This window comes from Pristis pectinata, chromosome 10 (genome assembly GCF_009764475.1).
Source record: "Pristis pectinata isolate sPriPec2 chromosome 10, sPriPec2.1.pri, whole genome shotgun sequence".
Lineage (NCBI taxonomy): Eukaryota > Metazoa > Chordata > Chondrichthyes > Rhinopristiformes > Pristidae > Pristis > Pristis pectinata.
The window spans coordinates 25,193,655-25,217,746 of NC_067414.1; positions in this window are offsets into that span (position 1 = coordinate 25,193,655).

The window sequence follows — 24,092 nt, forward strand, 5'->3', positions numbered from 1 at the left end:
CAGACACTCTTTTTTCTGGAAATCTGCAGAAGACTTTGAGCTCCTAATTTAGATATTTAAATGGTTCACACCTATTTTCGACAGAAAACCAAAATGCCTACAAGAAAATACCCTTATGTTTACCAGTAAGATTAATGTCAGTGCAAATTGGAAGCAGGCCATCCCAGTCTTAAATTGGCATGCTTTATGCCTGGTTTATGTCCCAAGAGTAGGTGCATATCATTCCCGTTTATACCCCCATTCATTTCTGGACAGAGAGACTGTGCTTTTTCCAGTCATGTCCTTCCCCATGTCTCTCAGAAACTGAATTATCATGGAAGGAACCTACCTATGGGCACATACGTGTTTCCTTGTTACAAGAAACTGCAAGTAAATAGTCAAAATGTGGATTTTTCAGCTGGAAATTCTGCCAAAACTTCGACCACCTGAGTGCAGGTTATACTGACAAGTTCTGACGAATGGTCTTCGACCCAAAATGTTGATTCTGCTTCTTTTCCCACAGGTACAGCCTGACCTGAGTGTTTCCAGCATTTTCTGTTTTCGTTGCAGATTATATTCACTATCACTTCACTATAATGAAAACTGGCAGCTGAGGACTTACAGCATCAGACCACTTTGCTAAAGAGGTGAGGTGTTTTGAAATTCAGAATAAATGTAAGGACAACATTATCAGTGCATTGATTAGAGTTGTAGAGCCGGCATCTGAACACTGCTGAGCTGTACCTTAAATTTAATTTATAGTCCATGAGCAATAACCAGATGACCTAAGCAAACATGAGCTGAGGAGAGAGGTGCATGGAGAGTAGGAAGAAAGAATCTGTTCTGTCTAGCAGGCTTCCCTTGAAGTCTGTAAAAGTTGCCACTTCCAGGAGTTTATAAGAGTTTTGACTGACCACAAATTGGAATTAATTATCAGCAAAGCAAACCAGGCAAAAGGAAGTCTCTGGATTGAAGGGCCTTAAAGGGACAAATAAAGACTAAATGTATAATTTATAAAACCTCATACAAGCTGCTCTTTTAGATTTCAGTTCATTCCATGAAACTGCATATGGAAAGTGCTTCTATCTGTGAGTATAGCAATAAGCTTATTTTCATGTTTTGAGACACATATGGAGGCATTCTGAAAATGAACATTCTCCATTAAATTTAAAATGCGACAATGATTATGTAAATAGAATGTTTAAAAAAACTTAGTTTCAATAGGGGCAAATCTTGGGTGAAATTTGATTTCAACAACAGGCAAATAACATTTCTGTGAATCAGTCTCCCATTATGGATGCTGACCAGTTTTCCTTTCCAAGAAATAAGTTGGTTGGAGTACAACAGACAGCTGATCTGTAACTAACATATTAACCCCTACCCCTACTTCCAAAACTGTATATACTTCCACCACCACACCCTGCCCTTAACCTTATCCCATCCTTTTCGAGGTGCAACGTGATGCAATCCCAGTAACTTGCTCAAACGCTGGAAAAATTTGCTTCCTTCAGACAACTGCCTCAGCAAATCATTCTAGATCTCATTCCTTCCACGTTAAATTTAGCCAGGTCTCTAAGTGCAGACACCCTCTGTCATTTGAAGGTGAAGTCAGTGACAAATGAGCAGCACATGAAGATTAAAATCCTGATAGCAAGGGAAGGGGAATTTTAATTTGGGAACAAAAATATGAAAAGATTGTGGTGTTGACTGGCCAATGATGAGCCCATGGCTGCTTTGAAGTCTTGAAATTAGCTGAAATTATGTGCCTGCCATCATCAGCAAATCTTGAGACATTAACACTTGCTTGTTACCAAGTACAGATGCAAAGGATACACCCAGAGAGCTGAAGCTCAGAGCTATAGGAGTACGTGATCATCTTATATGAAAACCATTTACCAGATGCCAGGGAGCACTCAATAACATTAGGCAGAACCCTGACATGTATTCTTAGACAGGATTTCATGCTAGTCCTGACATGTAAATTGGCTGCATCTCCTTTCCTTTACACCTGTTCAACCTGTATTTTCACTCATTAGATTCACTTAAAAGCCCATCATCACTTCTAAGCTTTATTTTTTTATGGCCAGTATATCTTTCATCTGGTCAGTTTTACTACAAATTTCAAGGGAGTAATCAATCTAGCCTAAGTCCATAGCAACAATTGATTTACCCTTTGTACGTCTCTTTTCCTGAAGGAACTCCTTCATTCTGTGGTAAGATTCCATCCAATATCTCAATAAAATGGTATAAGTGAGCCTGGACACATTAACCTGAAACCTTCACTTTATTCCTCTATTTTCATGTGCTGCCTGGCATATTGATTATTCACAGCATTTCTGCACTTAGTTCAGATTTACTTTCTCACTGCTGGAGAAAACATTTGTAGCTTGGCCATTTTGACTTCAACGTGTCATAGTCATGTAGAATCTACAACAGCAGGATCATTGGGTGAGCTTTAATTCCAGATGCCTTGTTCAAACATATTTTTATATCTGGACTATGATTAAAGACAATATTTTCTTTCACTTTACTCATGGTGTCTCCAAATTGTGATCTTGACATGACAAATGTTAAAGAGGAGCAAAAAAATCAAGGTCATAATCCATTGCTTTCCAAGGTGTTTATGTTCTGTGATTTTAAAAACACTCTCTGAAATGTTCTCCTATTTGATATAACCCTGAAATATTTCTGCAGTCCTGGAAAGCAAATGGAGCTGTAATTTAGTGAGAGTCACCAGCTTCACCAAAAAGCTGGGAAAACAACACCTACTGCATTCAGTGCACTTTTAATAAGCCCCCCTCGACTGCAAATAATGTACAAACATTCACTTGAATTTTATTTTCAATGCACACAATAAGAAATTATTGTGGCATGGTGGGGCGGCACGGTAGCGTAGCGGTTAGCGCGATGCTATTACAGTGCCAGTGATCAGGGTTTGATTCCCGTCGCTGTCTGTAAGGAATTTGTACGTTCTCCCGTGTCTGCGTGGGTTTCCTCTGGGTGCTCCAGTTTCCTCCCACATTGCAAAGATGTACGGTTAGGTTAATTGGGTTTAAAATGGGCCGCGGGGACTCGTTGGGCCGGAAGGGCCTGTTACCACGCTGTAAATAAAATTAAAAAAAAAGAAATTATGGGTAAGTTCCATGGTGGAGAAACCAAAGGACTGCAGATGCTGCAATCTAGAGGAAAAACACAATGATGCTGGAGGAACTCAGCAGGCCAGGCAGCATCTGTGCAGAAAAGCAGGTGGTCAACGTTTCAGGTCAGGACCCTTCTGCAGGACGAATGCTGCCACAGGTGCTGCCTGGCCTGCTGAGTTCCTCCAATTTCCATGGTGGAGCCTTGTGGCATTGACTAGTTAAGGCTTGCATTGCAACTTCTGGGTCCATTTTTCTTCTTTTTTGAGGTAGTCCCTCAGGTTTGGGGATGAGTTTCCTCCACTCCATCTCGATGGGTTCTGAGGTAATTGAAGAGTGCTGTGCAGGATTTGCATGTAGGGCAGGAGGTTCTTAATGGGTCAGCTGGGTAAGTTGTTTGTGATGTTGTGCACTCCTTCCACAGTTTGCATATGGCCTCCTGGTGTTCCTGCCATAGAGACTTGAGGTGCTCAGTGTTTTTCCATATGCTCCATCACTCCATCTCCATTGGAGTGATCATGGGATTCCCATGTGTCAGGATGTTACATTTTTTTCTAAGAATACTTTGTGAATTTCCTTCAAGTGTTTTGTCTGTCCTCCTGGATGTAGCACGAGATAGAATACTTGTTTCAGGAATCTGGTTTCAAGTTTGTGCATAATGTGGCCTATCTACCAGGGGAAGTAAAGCATGATCAGAAACTTGATGCTGGGGATGTTGGCCTTGGAGAGAATGCCAACATTGGTTCACCTATCTTGGATTTGAAGGATTTTGTGGGGACACCAATGGTTTTACCTTTCCAGTGCTTTGAGGTGGGTGTTATAGGTTTTCCAGGGCTCTAAAGGATACAGGAGAGCAGGATCATTGCTGTGCATGGACAATGCGCTTGGTGCCACATCTGAAGTCTTCACCCTTTATCAAAATCAGCTGAAGGCTGCACTGGGGCATTGGAGGCATTGGTGAGTTTTTTCATTGATACCTCCCTTCATTGAAAGGTAGCTCCTAACCTAAGGAAAATGATCCACATCTTCCAGTATTTCTTCATGGATCTTGATTATCAAAGGACGGTTTTATGTATTGGCAGCAGGTTGGTATTTAACATTTTCCTTCCAGATGTTTAACACAGGGCCCATATTTTTGAAGGCTTCAGGGAGAAGTGTTAACAATGACTTGGAGCTCAGCAATGTAATTACAGCATCAATTTGCCAACCACTGAAACAGTAATTCATGGAGTGAGTTTATATCTAGGGCAAGAAAATGATTTCACTTTTACTGACTGAGAAAGCTGGTCTCAAATAAAGGAGTCGATTTTTCATTTCCCTACTGCTTGAGTGCAAATGAGGTGGAGCATAGTTAGTGTGCTCTACTTAATGGTATCAAAGATAGAAAATGAGAGAAATAATGTTTATTTTTACAGTGCTTTACACCATCCAATTGCAACATGCCAACCAGGTTGTGTCTAGTAATTTCCTATGAATAACAAAAAGGACCAGGTGAAATATTTTTTATGACATTAGTTGAGGGATAAATGTTGGTCACAACGTAGGGAGAACATCCCTGTACCTGTAGGTTTAGGGCTTGAAAGTGGAACAAAACTGCATCTCCCTCGGTGTAAGAATATCTACTCAGGAAGGACATGATTATGATCATTGACTGTAGTACTTAAATCAGTAGGCTTGCAGTCTGCTTATACCATTTCCTCTCTTTGACGAAAATAAAGAAACTCACTAGTTTGGAAGAGGGGGAATTTTTTTTACTCCTATTCCTCACTTCCTCCCACTTCTCAGACTCTCCAGATCATGGTGGTCGAGGGATACCTTGATGCTCCACGTAAAGTCGTTGAACGAGTTCCTGCAGGTCCATTGGACTGAAAAGAGGAAAGTGAAGCAGGTGCCATGCTGACATCACTCCCATCTCATTACCATATTATTTGCACCTTGCCTGAAAGGAACAAAGATACACAAGAGGGAATAAGGCTCATGAACCTCTTTTTATTATTTTACTACTATTTTACACAATTTTGCTGCTGCTTCTTCTTTCTGCGAAGTCTCTCATGTGCAATATTTTTTTTTACCCTATCTTCCATATTGCATTTGGAAATTTAACTTAAGGTGTGAACTTTTACTTATCCTTCCACACTGCCTCAATTAGTTACATTTTTCACCAAGAAGAATTTTGCACTGATGCTGTCCCTGGCTCAGCTGTACAGCATGGAATGATTTCTCCAATGACTTACAATTTGAACAGATGGCTAATTGCCATGGTCTAAGTCTGCCTGACTGAGTAAAGCTGGCTGCAATGTCCAGCATTAAAATGTCATTAAAAGGTTCAATAAAAATGTCCCCATCTATAACAAAAATTGCAGTCGTGCAGAAATAAACCCACCCTCATCCCAATCATTAGCTCGGAGTATTTTTCTTCTGGCATTAATTGGATTAGTACCACTTCTGGAATGTGCTCCGAATGAATTGAAAATCGGCTCAATGATCCACGTGGCAGTGAACTTGAGAATGATCTTGCGGGCAGACTTTCTCTACGGAAAACATTGGTTATGAGCTTTGTGGATGTGGGTTGGGAGGAGCTGTTAACACATCAAATCCATTCAACAGCCTCCTTGCAAATGAGAGTTGTATTGAAAAATGCTGGATGGCTACTTGCCAAGTCATTTCATGGGGTCCATAAAATATTCACAGACTATAATCTCCAATGTTTCATGACAACTTCTGTGAACTATTTCAGCGACACACTGTGTCGAGCAATTCCGTTCTTGTCTCTTATTCTTCTGGTGCTTTGGTATTGTTCAACCTTTGGAGGTCAACAGACAAGATGCAAACAACTAATTAACAGGAGAACCAGTCAGAAAAGTGCTTATCCATTTCTTCCAAGCTTTATTTCTTGATGTGAAAAAGTCCAATCTTTCTACATTTTCTGAGTTATCCTAAGGGCACAATAAATCATGGAGAATTGACTTATAGGTTATTGTAATATGATCGCCATACAAGCATATGGCCTGTTAACCTTGATCTCCACTTGTATAAATGTTTTCCTATATTTAAGTCCAAAAATATTTCTAATGGAGCTATCCCAATGAAAAAAAATATACGTAGCAACATCACCATGTTTAGAAATTTTATTCGGACTATTCTGATGTTAGAATTGCTGTAAAGTTCCATTCAACGTCCTTTCTTTATAAAACTTGACATTATAAACTTACAGGAAATTAACTTTGCAGATGTTATATATTAGAAAACATGTGCGCGTTTTGGAAGATGCAAAGGACATTCAGTACTCAAAGGGTTCCAGTATATGTTTAATGTCTTCTTCTTCCATTGTCGACCCACTCTCCTCTACATTTGGATAGAATCAGTGTTTCTCTCTTGAAGATGGGTCACCAAACAATGGCATTCCCAGCAAGAAGAGAGACACACCCACTGTCTGGTAAATCACATTTTAAACTGTAACCTGCAACAATTCTGGCAGAGATTGAGCCAAGTCAGAAGACACTCAAGCCAACTTTAATGGGCGTATTACTAACGGGCAGCACACTAACACTTTTTCATGTTTTTTTTGTTAATTGAGTCTAATCACTGAGCAGTGTTATGAGGTGCCTCATGGCAGAAGCTAAGCTGTTACAATTGCTGCAGACAGTTTATAATGAAATGCATAAAACAATTCCCTGGACCTCCCTTTTATCTCCAATGTTGCTCTTGTTCCCTCTTAGGTTGTTTGTTGCTGACCATTTAAGCCAGGTCTCCTGATGCAGCTAGTGAGGAAGGTGATCTTCCTGGCCACCATTAATGGTTTGCAGTGATAGGGGTGTAGTGGGGGCAGAGCCCTCAGTGAAGGGTAGCAGGGTGGAATTGGTTGTCTTTCTTCATGAACATCCTTCTGTACTATGAGCGCTGAGCTCTCTTAATTGCTCCCCCTATAGGGTTGGTTGAGAAGGCAGATGGTGGTAGCAGCTAAAATCAAGTTTGACTGACATCCAATGACTTAAATTTACTTTCAACCTTTTGTGGTGGGACTCTATAACTTGGCCATAAAGACATCAATCTCATTCCAATATTTTAAATCCTTTTTATCCAGCAGTAATCTATTCCCCGACAGAACTATTTGATATCAACCGAGGTAGGTTATTATAAGATAAGATATCTTTATTAGTCACATGTACATCGAAACACACAGTGAAATACATCTTTTGCGTAGAGTGTTCTGGGGGCAGCCCACAAGTGTCGCTGCGCTTCCGGCACCAACATAGCATGTCCACAACTTCCTAACCCCTATGCCTTTGGAATGAGGGAGGAAACCAGAGCACCCGGAGGAAACCCATGCAGACACGGGGAGAATGCACAAGCTCCTTACAGACAGTGGCCGGAATTGAACCCAGGTCAGAAATATTCTGTGTTTTACTGCTCGGATACTACATAATAATTGAAATCTATTAAGAAACATGGCAAACAATGCACCTGAGTACTTAATTTTCATACAGACAGATGTATGATTCTGGTTTCTAGTGGTAACCAAATCAACATGGTGCATGTTAAGAAATGACTTGTTCCCAGTAAGAAGGTTAAGAGTTATCTTCCTCTCTGCATTTGCAACCATTTTTTCATAACTGAAGCTTGACAGGATCACAAAATGGTTACAGCACAGAAGCAGTCCATCTGGCCTGCGAGTCTCACATCCCCACTCTGTCCCTATAACCCTGCAAATGCTTTCCTTTCAGATAATTTGCCAATTCTGTTGAATTTGTCTCCATTATTACCACTGCCAGGACTTTTCAGATTCTAACCATTCTTTGTGTTGAACGTAATTTTTCCTCATGCCATTTTTGGTTATTTTCCCAATCACCAATTCTATGTGCTTGGTTCACCAAGGGGCATAGTTTCTCTCTATCTACCCTGTCGATACTTATCACGATTTTAAACACCTGACATTTCTCAGCTTTGGTAAACACAGAACAAATGTCAATGCACCAGTTTTAAGGAACTGATCTCCAGGTTGCGTAACGGCTGATATCAGCGATCTTGTGCATAGGATAATGAGACTGATTGCATGGCTTTGCCCTTGGATAATCATGTACCCTTATGAAAGAATGGGGAAAACAAAACAAGTTTAGATGTCAAAAATACTGGGAAATGAAATTGGATCCCTTCAGAATTTCCTTTCTTGTTCTAAGGTTGCTGAGCTTCATTGGGTGCAGTTTCACAAGCATTTCTCCAAAACTTCATTCAGTGTGCATTCTGCCAGTATCCACCAGCAAGTCGTTGATAAAGAATGGAAATCAATTTAAGTGAATTTGATGCCATTCTTATTTCATATCCTACTGGCAAATGCGATTACTTTTACAGCTGAGTACTGAGAGCATGGGATGCAGTTGTTGATGCTGATATGGTTGAATGAGTGAAGGTGCTTTTTTAACAGTGACTGAGCACTAATCCGTAGAATGAACATGTCACTGATCTCATAGCGTCAGAGATTGATGAAGCCCAAGGCAAGAAGTGCCCCAACCTGATGGTCAAGAGGGTGGGAAGCTTGGACATCTTTAATTTTCAGTTTTCAAGAAGTTAAGAAGGTCACTAGGAGTGATTCTTGTACCAAGAACAAGGTTCCATCTTAATCAAGCAAACAAATATTATAGTCTGTCCTACAAATGCATTAAAGTGTTATAACTTAACGCATTCTATGCACGTTTTGAACAAAAAGGAAGTGGGTTGTCACCATCCACTCTGACAGCCACCAACGCAGCTGAACCTGTGATCACAGTGGAGGACGTAAGATCAGTCTTCCGAAGAGTGAACACGAGGAGGGCACCTGGCCCAGATGGTGTCCCGGACCGCGTGCTCAGATCTTGTGCTGATCAGCTGGCAGAAGTATTTGCGGACATATTCAACCTCTCCCTGCTTCAACCTCAGGTTCCCACCTGTTTTAAGAAGACCACTATCATCCCGGTACCAAAGAAAAGCAAGGCAACATGCCTCAACGACTACCGACCAGTGGCTCTGACATCCACCATCATGAAGTGCTTTGAGAGGTTGGTCATGGCACGCATCAACTCCAGCCTACCAGACAACCTCGACCCATTGCAATTCGCCTATTGCCGAAACAGGTCTACAGCAGATGCCATCTCCCCTGCCTTCACTCAGCTCTGGAGCATCTGGACAGTAAGGACACTTATGTTTAGACTATTGTTTATTGACTACAGCTCTGCCTTCAATACAATAATACCAAGCAAGCTTGTCACCAAACTCCGAGACCTAAGACTCAACACCTCCCTCTGTAACTGGATCCTTGACTTTCTAACAAACAGACCGCAATCAGTGAGGATAGGCAGTAATTCCTCCGGCACGATTATTCTCAACACGGGTGCACCTCAAGGCTGCGTCCTCAGCCCTCTACTCTACTCCCTATACACTCATGACTGTGTGGCCAGATTCTGCTCTAACTCCATCTACAAGTTTGCAGATGATACCGCCGTTGTAGGCCGTATCTCAAACAGTGATGAATCGGAGTACAGGAAGGCGATAGAGAGCTTAGTGGAATGGTGTCATGACAACAACCTTTCCCTCAATGTCAACAAAACTAAAGAACTGATCATTGACTTCAGGAAAGGGGGCAGTGTACATACACCTGTCTACATCAATGGTGCTGAGGTCGAGGGGGTTGACAGCTTCAAGTTCCTGGGAGTGAAAATTACCAACAACCTGTCCTGGACAAACCACGGGGATGCCATGGCCAAGAAAGCTCACCAGCGCCTCTACTTCCTCAGGAGGCTAAAGAAATTTGGTTTGTCCCCTTTGACTCTCACCAACTTTTACTGATGCACCATAGAAAGCATCCTATCAGGATGTATCACAGCTTGGTATGGCAACTGCTCTGCCCAAGACCACAAGAAGCTGCAGAGAGTTGTGGACACAGCCCAGCGCATCACGGACACAGCCTCCCCTCCTGGACTCTGTCTTTACCTCTCGTTGTCTTGGTGTAGCAGCCAGCATAATCAAAGACCCCCACCCACCCGGGACATTCTCTCTTCTCTACTCTTCCATCGGGTAGAAGATACAGGTGCCTGAGGGCACGTACCACCAGACTTAAGGACAGCTTCTACCCCATTGTGATAAGACTATTGAACAGTTCCCTTATACAATGAGATTGACTATGACCTATGACCTCACGATCTACCTTGTTGTGACCTTGCACCTTATTGCACTGCACTTTCTCTGTAGCTGTGACACTTTACTCTGTACTGTTTTTTTTACCTGTACTACATCAAAGCACTCTGTACTAACTTGATGTAACTGCACCATGTAATGAATTGACCTGTAAGATCGGTTTGTAAGACAAGTTTTTCACTGTACCTCGGTACGAGTGACAATAATAAACCAATACCAATACCAATACCAATAATATACTCTGACCCCGATCTATTCTTGAGAAAGGAAATTGTTCCAAATATTAAATCACCCATCAGACCTTATCATCTGCATTATATATCCTTGATAGATTCACCTTTGGCTGCAAAACGTTTTCAATCCAGTAACCTTTTAAATTGTACCTCCATTGTAATACTAAAAGCCACGATAGATTCTGGCATGGTTCCGGAGGACTGGAGGGTAGCGAATGTAGTTCCGTTGTATAAGAAAGGTGGGAGGCAGCACAAAGGCAATTACAGACCTATTAGTCTGACGTCAGTGGTGGGAAAATATTGGAGTCTATCCTCAAGGAGGAGGTTACGAATACCTCGAGGCGCAAGGCAAGATAGGACCTAGTCAACATGGTTTTGTGAAGGGGAGGTTCCTGTCTGACCAACCTATTGAGTTTTTTGAAGAAACCACAGGTAGGGTGGATAAGGGAGAGGCGGTAGATGTTGTGTATTTAGACTTTCAAAAGGCCTTCGATAAGGTGCCTCACAAGAGACTGATTAATAAGATGAGAGGTCATGGAATTATGGGCAGGGTAGCAAAATGGGTGGAGAATTGGCTGGTTGGCAGGAAGCAAAGGGTGGAAATAAAAGGATCTCGTTCTGGTTGGTTACCGGTTACTAGTGGTGTGCCGCAAGGGTCGGTGTTTGGGGCCTCTCCTTTTTACCTTGTACATCAATGATTTGGATGATGGAATAAATGGTTGTGTGGCTAAGTTTGCGGATGACACCAAGATAAGTGGAGGAGTAGGGAGCATAGAGGAAATAGAAAGAATGCAGAGGGACCTAGACAGTTTAGGAGAATGGGCAAGGAAATGGCAGATGAGATTCAATGTTGAGAAATGTGCAGTTGTACACTTTGGAAGTAGAAATAAGCGGGTAGATTATTATCTAGAAGGAGAGAAGATTGATAGTGCGGTAGTACAAAGGGACTTGGGGGTACTCGTACAAGATACCTTAAAAGTTAACCACCAGGTTGGATCGGTGGTTAAGAAAGCGAATGCTATGTTGGCATTCATCTCGAGAGGTATAGTGTATAAAAGTAAGGACGTGTTGATGAGGCTCTACGCGGCACTAGTGAGGCCTCATTTGGAATACTGTGCGCAGTTTTGGGCCCCGCATCTTAGGAAGGATGTGCTGACGTTGGAGAGGGTTCAGAGGAGATTTACGAGAATGATTCCAGGAATGAAAGGGCTTAAGTATGATGAGCGTTTGTCGGCTCTTGGACTGTACTCGCTGGAGTACAGAAGGATGAGAGGGGACCTCATAGCGACATTTAAAATGTTGACAGGTAAGGATAGAGTAGATGTGGCTAGGCTGTTTCCCTTGGTGGGCGTGTCCAGGACAGAGGGCACAATCTTAGAATTAGAGGGTTACAGTTTCAAGACAGAGATGAGGAGAAGTCTTCTTTACCCAGAGGGTTGGTGAAATTGTGGAATCAGATCAGTGGGGGTATTCAAGGAGGAGATAGGACAGATATCTAAATAGTCAGGGTATCAAGGGATATGGGGATAAGGCTGGCAAATGGGATTAGAATAGTTTTTTTTTTCTCTCTTTTTTCCCACCCCATTTCTTTTTCCCTTTTCCTTGGAGCAGACTCGATGGGCCGAATGGCCTGCTTCTGCTCCCTTATCTTGTGATCTTGTGAAAAGCAAAAAATGCAAATACTGGATATTTCTAGCAGTCTCTTTAACTTCAAATTTCAAACAACTGCAGTGCTTTGTATCTTACACTTCTAGCATTGTCCTTTCTCTCACTTTGTCTCCTTCTATTCACATCTCCTCGCTAGGGATCATTTGCAATTAACAAGCCTTTCCCACCCTCACTCAGCCAACTTCACCACCATTTGCTCCACTCAGGCTTTCTTGGTTTCCATCCTGGCACTTCCATTCTCTTTCATTTGCTCCACCCTTTTAGGCAACTTAAAACATGCTTGCTTTCTAACTTTTCATAGTTCAGGTCATTTTTCCTTTGAGAAGGTGTGGGGTGTTGGATCACTGCAATCCTCTGGTAAAGTTGGGTTGTGATTTAGACCCTGCGACAATAAAAGAAGTGATAAATTTCCAAGTACAGATAACGTGTGACTTGAGCCTGCAGATGGTGGTGTTCCCATCTACACTGTCTTTGTCCTTCTTGGTGGTAGAGGTTACTAGGTCTGGGAATTGCTATTGGAGTAGCCTGGGTGAGTAACTGCAGTCCATCTTATAGATGGCATGGAGCACCTGTAGTGGAGGGAATAAATTATTTGGGTGGTCAATAGGATGTCAAACAAGTGAGCTGCTGCTTACTGCCATTTTAAATTAACAATTCCTGTCTTCGATTATGCAGGACGAATGAATACTTGCACAACTTACTGTACTGACATCAACAGAATTAATAATTACAAAAGATCTGGGTGATCATAATCCTTATTGGAACATATGGTGATGTTTGATGAATGAGAGGTCCACTGTCGGACTCTTGAACAGATCTCTCATACACTAAATGTCAGAACCAGAATCAGAGTCAGAATCAGGTTTATTATCACCGACATATGCTGTGAAATTTGTTGTTTTACGGCAGCAGTAGAGTGCAAGACATAAAGACATAAAAATGACTATAAGTTACAAAAATAAATAAATAGTGCAAAAGAGGAATGACGAGGTAGTGTTCATAGGTTCATGGACCATTCAGAAATCTGATGGTAGAGGGGAAAAAGCTGTTCCTAAAACGTTGAGTGTGGGTCTTCAGGCTCCTGTACCTCTCTTATCTCCCAACCTACCTCATCGTGGCCCTTGCATTTTATTTGTTTCCCTGCACTGTACTTTCTCTGTGAATGCAACACTATATTCTGCATTCTGTTTTTCTTTTTACCACCTCGATGTGTAGCGTGATCTGTCTGGATGGAACTCAGACAAAAGCTTTTTCACTGTATCATGGTACACTGTGACAATAATAAACCAATTCCAATGCTAACTGATGCTTGGTATAAACGGCAGTACACTTGTTTCAAGAAAGAACCATATAGATTTTCAGTACACTCCAGGATTTCAGTACATACTGCAGAAAATGGAACTCTAAGATAAAACAGAAATGCTGAAGAATACTCTCAGCAGGACTTCCTTACTCTTGTACTCTAATACACTTATAAAAAAGCCAACATCCCATAGCCTTATGAATTGCTTCCTATACCCACGTGAGGTCTTTACTTGCAATTACTAGTTCTGACTCAACTTAAATCATAGTCACATACAAAATATAATTAAAAAGACATCCATTATTAGAATTAAAGAATATAAAGGAGAGGAAGTTTTGCTACAGCTCTGCATACCCTTTGTTTAGAGCACATTGGAATGCATTGTGAAAGGCTTTTTTGGACACTACTTCAAAGACCATTTGGGGAATAGGTTATTTTTGATGTGGTATTGTACAGTTTGAGGGCTTATTAGCATTCCAATTGTTAAGGAGAATATTGGTATGTTTTTGTTCGGTTTGAGTAGGTTATATCATTAGCGAACAATAGACCAGATTTGGACTGATTGGCTTCCTCCTCCTCTTCCTCATAGTTTCTACTCTACTAAGGTTGTACAACCATGACAATGTAAAGGTCATTATTAAGTAAGAAGAAGTCTACACCTATACAAGGCTTTGGTGAGACTTTGCTTGGAGTAGTGTATGCAATTTTAGATTCCGTACCCAATGTAGGAAATGCTTGCCTGGGACTCAATACAAGGGATTGATTCCTGGCATGAGAAGACTGTCCTATAAAGAATGACTTGAACTCAGTGAAATTTAGGAGAGTTAGAGGTGATTTCATTGTGGTATAAGATTCTGAGAGGGTAACCACAGGGTAAATACTGAGAGGTTGTTTCCTCTAGCTGATGAATTTAGAACTGTGGATATTTAGTCTCAGGTTGAATCGTCAGCTACTTAGAAAATGTCTTTCTGTAGAAGGCTGTAAAGCTGAGAATGTTTAACTAACTCCGCATATTCAAAGCTGAGATCAATAGAATTTTGGGCTAAAAGTAACAAGTTTAAACATAGGCTCAGACACTTTATTACCAGTATGCTATGCTGACCCACACTGCTTTAGAGTCACCTTTGGATATGGGATAAAAAACAGACTAGGCAACATCTGTGCAAAAGGAATGTCTGTATGGGTGGAAGGCAGAGGTTAAACGACAAAAGACTACAAGGTATGATTGAGGAAAGTAAGAAATTAAAGGAGGGCCTGCAAAAGGTGTGAATGGAAGAAGCAGAATCATTGTATGAAATGACTAAAGGAAATGCTGGCAATAGTGGAAATCTGAAATAAAATGATGGAAATACTGATCTTCTGAAAAAGTTGACTCGGGATGTAGGAAGCTGGCAGATTGGAACTGAGGGATATAGCCTGCTCCTATTTCTACCCCACTGTGATAAGACTATTGAACGGTTCCCCTATACAATGAGATGGACTATGACTTCACGATCTACCTTGTTGTGAACTTGCACCTTATTGCACTGCACTTTCTCTGTAGCTGTGACACTTTACTCCGTACTATTATTGTTTTTACCTGTACTACATCGATGTACTCTGTACTAACTCAATGCAACTGCACTGTGTAATGATTTGACCTGTACGATTGGTATGCAAGACAAGTTTTTCACTGTACCTCGGTACAAATGACAATAATAAACCATACCAAATACTTCTTATGTAGTTATGAAAAGACAGTTTGTGGCAAGTGTCAATAGATAGTGACAATTCAGAGTTGATTGTCCACACTTTTATCCTGGACAATATGTCTGCCCCAAATTTTAAACTCGATCGATGATCAAATCAATCAACAGCAGTGGATTTACCAACTGGATTAGTAGATTGACAAGTGAGTAAACTCTGGCGTAAGAAACAGATTGCTGAAAAAGCTGAATAAAATAAAAGCTGGAAATACTCAGCAGGTGAGGCAGCATCTGTGGAGAAAGGAGCAGTTACCGTTTTAGGCCATTGAACTTTCACCAGTCTCTGAATTGTTCTGACATTTCTGATCCTAAATTTTGAAGGGAACACACTGAAACTACCTGATGGTGTGTGACTGGAATCTCAGTTTGAGTCAATTTACATGAGGATTGTATTGCAGAGGGCTGTGTAGTACTGTCTGCGAATGTAGGAGAAAGGTGTCTGGTCTTTCAAATAATGTTGCTGTGGAGTAGTAAAAGCTATTTCTCCAGTGAGTGAGCAGCAGCAACCATTATTTAGACCAATGTGGCTCAGGATATCACTGGGGAAAAACTTTGGGTGTTGCACCACTGTTGATATCATTTGTGTGGGCTGAACAGCAGAAAGACAATCGACAGTTATAAGAAAATCTCACAGTGAAAAGAGCATATGATATCAACAATTGCCATTAATTCTCACAAAATTATGAACAAAATTTCTGAATGCTGAATTAATGTGATTTTTACAAAAATTTAAAAAATTACATTAAAAATGTAAACAAAAAAATTTAAAATTAACATAAAAATTAGGAGCAGAAGTAGGCCTCTCGATCCCTCAGGCCAACGCTATCCATTTAATAAGATCTGATTGTAATCATAGCTCCATATTCCCATCTACCCATGATAACCTTGCTTACGTGTGTTTTCCAGCATTGCATAGACACATTTCTTGATCTTTTTTTTCTTAAGGCACAATAATGAAATTTTTCACAGAAGTGGTTTGGAAAGAGTTACTTTTAATTTTTATAGAGTGTATTGGATTCACACAAAAGAAGAAAGAACACAAAAAATGGAAGGTCAAATTCCCGCACTACGAAGAGAAACCACAGAAAAATTATGTACTTATGCGCCATTTTTCCTGGATCTCCATGGGTGGCTCTTCTACTAAATTTACAGCAGATGAGCAGGAAAATCCCAAAGGAAATTCAACCCCCACCCTTGCTTCTTTTCCCATAGACTATAAACAATAAGCAGTCTCACTAATACATAAATAATTCACCCTCAGATGTGCTTGTTTCTTTTCTGATCTTGAGGAGTAAAAATTGGAAACAGATACTAGCTTGTACCAAAGTTCAGCAGTGGCTGCAAAATAGTTAGAATAGGTAAGAGTATTTCATGTTAGTTAAGCAAGATGACCCACTGCTGTGCGGAAGCATCTCATTTTCAATATTTAATATAATTATGAGAAGACAGGCTGGTCTAAATGATTGAATCTGTTCATAATCATTACTGTCTATATTTACACAATGAAAGAAAAATACTTAATCTATTTATATATAACTTTTCCATCAAATCATTTCTTAGCCTATCATTGAAAAGAGTCAAGCAAGAGGTTGGAGGAATTCCACAGATCAGGCAGCATCTGTGGAGGGAAATGGATAATCAATGTTTTGGGTTGAGACCCTTCACCTGGACTGAAAGACAGGGAGGAGATAGCCAGTACAAAGAGGTGAGGGGAAGGAGTGGAACAAGACCTGGCAAGCGATAGGTGGATCCAGGTGAGGAGGAGTGATAGGTAGATGGGGGAGGGTAGAGTGGAGATAGCAACAGAGGCTGGGAGGTGATAGGTGGAGGCAACGAAGGGCAGCGGATGATGGAAACTGTTAGGAAAGCAAAGAGGAGCATGAAATTAAATAAGGGTGGGAAGATGGGAATAGTAGTGGGAGGGGACCCAGAGGGAAAGGAACCCATCCCTTTCTGCTCTCCGCAGCAACCACTCTGTGACTCCCTGTTTTGCACATCCCTCCCCACCCATCCTTCCCCATCCCCAGGCACTTTCCCCTGCAACTGTGGGAGGTGTAATACCTGTCCCTACACCTCCTAAACAGCCCTTTCAAGTGAGGCAGAGATTCACATGCATCTCTTCCAACCTTGTTTAATGCATCTGGTGTTCTTGATTTGGCCTCCTCTATAGGGTGAAACCAAGCACAGACTAATCAATCGCTTTGCTGAGCACCCACGCTCTGACCGCCATGGCCATCTAGAGCTCCCAGTTGCGTGAAGCTTTACAGCGCCAGCGACCTGGGTTCAATTCCAGCTGCTGCCTGTAAGGAGTTTGTACATTCTCCCTGTGTGTCTACATGGCTTTCCTCTGCGTGCTCCAGTTTCCTCCCACATTCCAAAAGGCATACGGGTTAGGAAGTTGTGGGCATGCCATGTTGGTGCTGGAAGCGTGGCAACACTTGCAGGCTGCCCCCAGAACACTCCACGCAAAAAGATGCATATCACCGTGTGTTTTGATGTACATGTGACTAATAAAGATTTCTTATCTTATAAAAAGCCATTTTAATTGTCTTTCCCATTCCCACACGGACATATCTGTCCTCGGCCTCTTCCACTACCAGAGTGAGGTGAAACACAGACTAGAGGAACAGCACCTCATATTCCGCCTGGGTAGTCTACAACCCGACAGTATGAACATTGAATTCTCCAGTTTGAGGTAAACTGTTCCCCCTCTTTCCCTTTTCTCTCTCCTCCTGATCTATCCAGTTCCTCCCACACCCACCCCAGACCCCCGGCACCCTCTTTCTTTACCCTCCTCCACCCATTCCATCTGCCCATCACCCACACATTCCTTCCACTGGGTCCCCACCCATACCCCAATTCCATCCCTTCCCCTCACCTGACTACCTCCCCTTGATGTCTTAGCCCAGATGAAGAACCTCAACCCGAAAAGTCGACTGGGGCCACAAGAAATTCTGCAGATACTGGAATCTGGATCAATACACAAAAAGTGCTGGAGGAACTCAGCAGGTCAGGCACCATCCATGGAGGGAAATAAACAGCTGACATTTCAGGCCGAGACCCTTCATCAGGATTGGAAAGGAAGGGGGCAGAAGCCAGAATAAGAAGGTGGGGGGAAGGGGAGGAGCATAGGCTGGCAGGTGATAAGGGAGTTCAAGTGATAGGTGAGTCCAGTTTCCAGTTGTATGAGGAATAGTAAGGAAAAGTCCACTGTCCATTTTCCTCCACAGATGCTGCTTGACCCACTGAGTTCTTCCAGCTTATTGTTAGTTGCTCCAGATTCCAGATTGTTGCATTGGCATCTCTTGTGTCTCCACTGAAAAGAGACTACTGCCTATGGAAAGGCATATACAAAATATTTGAATATTTAGTTTGTTGCACAAGGGTATGTATCATTACATATGTTACTGAGGGATTATGAGAATTTGAATTATATTTTTAAAATATTAACTTGTCATGAAGCAATTTTGAATATCCTGTGTTTGTTATAAGGTGAAAGTTCTTTTATTTTATAAATTTTGGGATCGAGTGTGCCGGGATTGATTGATAGGTTCATTGGTGACTATAAATTACCACTAGTGTAAGTGGGTGGTAGGAGAATGAGGGGGAATTGATAGGCATGTGAAGGTGAATAGGTAATGGTGATGGGGAATGGGATTGATGGGATTGCTCTGAAAGGCAGCATAGCTGGGCTGAATGGCCTCCTTCTCTGTCAAGAAAAAATGAGATCAGAGTAAAATGTCCCAATCAACTATCTCAAGTACAAACACTGCAGAATCATTTTGGCCCTTCAATTTCTGACCTGAGCCCTTTCAAACCTTCCTGTGGCATTCCATAATAAACAGCTGACCCTGCACGTCTGCTCTTTCCAGATGCATTTCAGTGGGAGAAATTCTCTTTGGTCAGCAGTGTGCAAGAGTTTTGGCCACCAGTTGTACCCACCTCCACATGTTCAATGTCATTGAGTCCAAAGGAGCTGGATGAACAGAAGGTAAATACATCTGATGCCTGACACTTCAGGCATTCAACACTAGCAATCAAAGACTAATGTCTCCACCATCCCTCCTCCGGAGCTCTGTGCTTGAATAAATGGATTAACACCACAGTATCACAAAATGGAAGATTTTGTGGTGTGGACCTCTGCCGTCAAGGAAGGAGAATGAAAATAATCGAACTCAATGCAAAGAAGGTGCTCACATCATGAATGAGAGCAGACCTACTTTTCAAAAAGGCTGCCTTTGTGATCTCCCTCTTGATTTACTGTTCTTCTAAAGACTCTAGCTTCCACTGTGGAGTCTTCAGAATGCTTTATGTCAGCTAGCCGTTGTCGTCCCACCACACAGACCTCTTTTATGAGACTTGGCTGTGGATAGCAATAAGGCTCTGAAATGTAGATGATGTCACAGCTGAATCTCATAGAGTCCTAGAGAGACACAGCATGGAAACAGGCCCTTCAGCCCACCAAGTCTGCGCCAGTTGTGAACCACCAAATCAAATCCATTTCTCCCACTGGAACCTCTGGGTGATAACCAGAAATCAAAGTTCTTTTAAAGTTTTGCTCAGTGTTCGGACAATCCTTGGTGCCCAGTTTGCTCACCTGACTGAGACCTGCTGCATCAGGGCATGTTGGAGAATGAACCTGCTAAGTTCCTGAGGTGCATGACTTGGCACCACATTGAGATTCTGGACTCACCCATCAAATCAATTGTTTGCGAGCAGCCTTTCATGATTGTGGCTCTACTAACTGTTGTGGCCACCCAAACACCAGACTGTGTCCGAGTATGGCCTGTGTGTATGGAACAGTAATCTGGCATTGGCTAAGGCCATCGCCAGAATACCTCAGGACCCTCCAGCTGACTGCTTCTCCTTGATCCACAGCAACGCTGGTCACAGGGCTTGTCAGTCGTTGTCCTCTGATGCCCCAGAGCAGATGTTCCTTTCACAGTGAGATGCAACGTTTTCAAAAACACATGACAGGGTGTTATTTCCAATGGCCCATCTGTTGAAATGGAAAGGTTGGGGGGGTGTAGTCAAACCCTGGGACAGCTTCTGTAAGCCCCTTTGATAGTTGGCAGGGTATTTGATGACAGTTGCAAGAATTTGACACGCAGCGGTGTCCTTTACAGCACTTTAAACTTTGTCATCAAATCCTCCAGTAACAGAGATTTATGAACGATCATGATCTTGTTTTGAAAGTTGTATATTTGGCAGCCGTGAACTTTGATCTATGATAGGCTGCAGAAGTCAGTGTGAAATAATTCTTTCCTGTAATCCCTCCAAGAAAATAAATAGCAAAAATGCTAGGAGATGAAATTTGATGCTCTTTGTGCCTGTTCAGTCATGCAGTGACTAAAATATATGTAAAATACTCCACTTGAGCGCCAGGCCTGAGTGGGGTGATTGGACGTGTAGGTTCTAGTGATGTGAAGTCTGATGCAGCAAAATAGGGTGCAAGGTGATCAATCAGCATTAGTGCAGAGTCGCTGACATGTCCAACATGATCACTATTCCTGCTGAAGAGACAACAATGAGGGCAGTGAGAAATTGAGAGCAGTGCCATTCCTGTCAAAGCTTGGGAGCGAAGGGTTAGCAGTCATCTAGATTCAGAAGGAAGAAAATCTTGCATTGATGCCATGCCTCTCTCAACCTCAGAATGTCCCAAGTGTTTTACAGTCAATTAAGGACTTTTGAAGTGTCACGGTTGTAATGCAGGAAATGCAGCAAACGCTTTGCACACAGCTAGGTCTCACAAACAGCAATGTGATAATGACCAGATAATCTGTTTCCTTTAGTGCTGGTTGAGGGGATAAGTATTAACCGGGATACCAGTGAGAACTCCCTTGCTCTTCTTTGAAACAGTGCTCCAGGATCTTTTATAGGCACCATCACATCCAAAATAACACTGAGGGATGAGGCATGTTAAGACGGTAGAAAAAGTGCAGCACACACTCGGTACCGCACACAGAACATCAGACAAGATTCTGTGCTCACATCTTTAAAGTGACTCTAAAATCCACAACCTTCTGGCTCAAAGGAAAGAGTGTTAACTGAGCCATGACCACATACCGTGGCCTATCAAAATGAATGTGCAGTCTGTGAAAGGGACTTCACGTTACGCTTTGGAAAATTTTAAAAGCCCAAAATACATTTTTGTTTAACACTGACATCCTTTCTTCATGGCTCTCTTTTGCCTTGTAATGCACAGACTTTAGTTATCGATGCCCTGGATGAGAATATTGCTATTAGCAAATCAAATATTAGAAATCAAACAGTGAGTCTGTTCACCCCTGTCCTTTTTTTATACAGCAGAAAGGAAGGTGCCAACATAATGGGAACACTGACTTAGTGTGGTGATAAGACTGTGATTTCTTCACAGCTAGACAGACAGAAAACATAAACAGAGACCCAGAGCTGCCAGAAGGGCCCCGAAAGAGATGGCTGTGAGATAGGGAAGAAACACAAATAAAAAACCCAGCTGTAATCCGATAACTGAATTCTCTTTGTCACATGTCCGTTCTGTGTCCTAAACAAGGATAAAGATGGAAAAGAAGGACAACATAAAAAGACACAAACTTCAGGCTTAGACAGGACACTTGATTCATGAGAGATTCTTCAGGAAGTCATTGATGCTTCTTCCTAAGTGGATTATCAATTAAAACGCCCGCTTCATATCTCTGTGTTTACACTTTGAATTGCAGCCCCACTTCGGGGCTCATGGAATGAGCTTGTGCTATTTTTCTACTTACTGAGTCATGCAGATAGAATGTTTCAGCCCAAAGGAAGAAGTTGTGTTTTATGATGAATTTATAAATCAATGTGCTTGTTAATTTCAACGAATTTGCCAATTCTTGTCTGACAGGGCTCCTCTGAAGTACCCTGGGAGAATTTCCTAAGTTAAAGACATACATTGTTGTGGTTAAGAAAGCAGATTTATCATAACATATGTAGGCTACATGGAACTCTGTGAAAGTGTTCTACCCAAGCCCCAGTTTGTTCACAATATATAATTAGTCCTCTTGTGTCCAAGGGCAGCATATGTAACATTATGTTAGTCCCATCAGCTCTAACCCAGCCCGTTCCCACCAGTCCTCACACACATAGCGCGACAGTTCCTCAAGCCCATTGGAAATCTTGGTCAGCATGGAACAGTTGGGCCGAAGGGCCTGTTCCTGTGCTGTATGACTCTATAACTCTCCCTCACTCCACTGATGGGGATTACTAACTGGAGTTCTTGAAGACAGAACTGTTACATGTGTCACGAACCAGCAACAAAAGAAACACACTGAGCATGATTCAGTGTTAAAAACTATTTTATTAATCACTACTTATGATAATACGTAAAATAAAAGTAAAAATGTTAGTATGTTAGAATTCAAAAATGTTAAACCTGGAACGTTAACCCCAAAACTAAACTCTTCGTGTGTGTGTGTGACAAAGTCCAAAACTCCCAGTTCCGGAATGGTTCTTAAAGTTCAGTTCCGCAAGCCATAAGGTGAAACATGAGCAAGGGCTTCTTCAACAACCACCGTTGTCTGAAGATAAGATGTAGATGTAGAAAAACATAGAGAGAGTACATACGAAATCCAAATGTTCCACGATGGAACCCAAATGACACTTCAGTGTTTACTCGGTAGTGACTTCCTCACCCCGAAAAGCATCCGAACCGTGGTCGTCCACACACAAATACCTGTTTCCTTCTACAGGTCAGCAACAAAGTGAACTCCACCGGATTACTTCCAACTTCCATACATGGATTTCAGTGGCAAACACAGTTATTGTTTCTCATCCATCGATAGAGAAAACAAGCAGGCTGGTGTCTCTCTCCCTTCTCTCTCTCTCTCCTTCTTCTTCTTCTGACTTCTTCAACAACGTCATTACGTCCTTTATCTTCTATTGACGTAAGCACGCCCCACACACACATACACACACACTCTCTATCTTAAAGGGACTTTCACTGAGTCCATAACACATGCAACAAGATTCTATTCCAGTAAAAATAAATTCTGAAAATAGGCAGCCCAGCACTGAAGGAGGCACTCTTCATCATTGAAATCATCTAATTGTCTTTTACACTTGTTTGGGTACTATAAATTAGATGCTATGGTTCATTTACTGATCATTAGTGAATGTAATATGTCATCATCAGGGGAGGTTTATATAGGTAGAGGTGAATTCAAAGGGATGGGTGAGGTAAGCTTAATCACAGAATTATTTAGAATGATAGAAAATTTATGAAACAGAAGAAATCCATTCAGCCTATTGTGTCTGTGCTAGCTGAGAAAGAGCTACCCGACCTAATCCCACTTTCCCACACTAGGTCCCTAGCCCTGCAAGTCAAATGCACATTCAAGCATTGTTTGAATGTGATGGTGGTTTCTGCTTCCGCTATCCTTTCAGGCAGTAAGTTCCAGATCTCTACCTCTATCTAGATGACAGCATTTTCAGCTCCCCTCTAATCCTTTAAATCTACGCTCCATGTTTGCTGATCCCTTGGAATCATAAGCATGATCAGAAACAAAAAAAAACTTGTTTCATTAACATATTCAAATTTCAGCATACAGTACCTATGTAATCACAACCAATTTGGAAGAATTTTAAGAATGCAGGGAAAACTTATTCCATGACTTAAGTAGTGTATTTTACAGTTTATGACCATTTTTTGCAGGTATTCAGGAACCTTACTGATAGATTATCCCCCTGATTGTCTTGTTATAGGAGAGATTGTCACACAGGCTGTTCTGAAGACAACAATAAGTGACCCAGTAAGGGCCTCCAATACAAGCAGCAGACAGCATTTTTTTTTGTCTGGAGGTTTGATAAACTTGGATGGTGGCCTATTTTAGGCTCAAATTAAATCAAG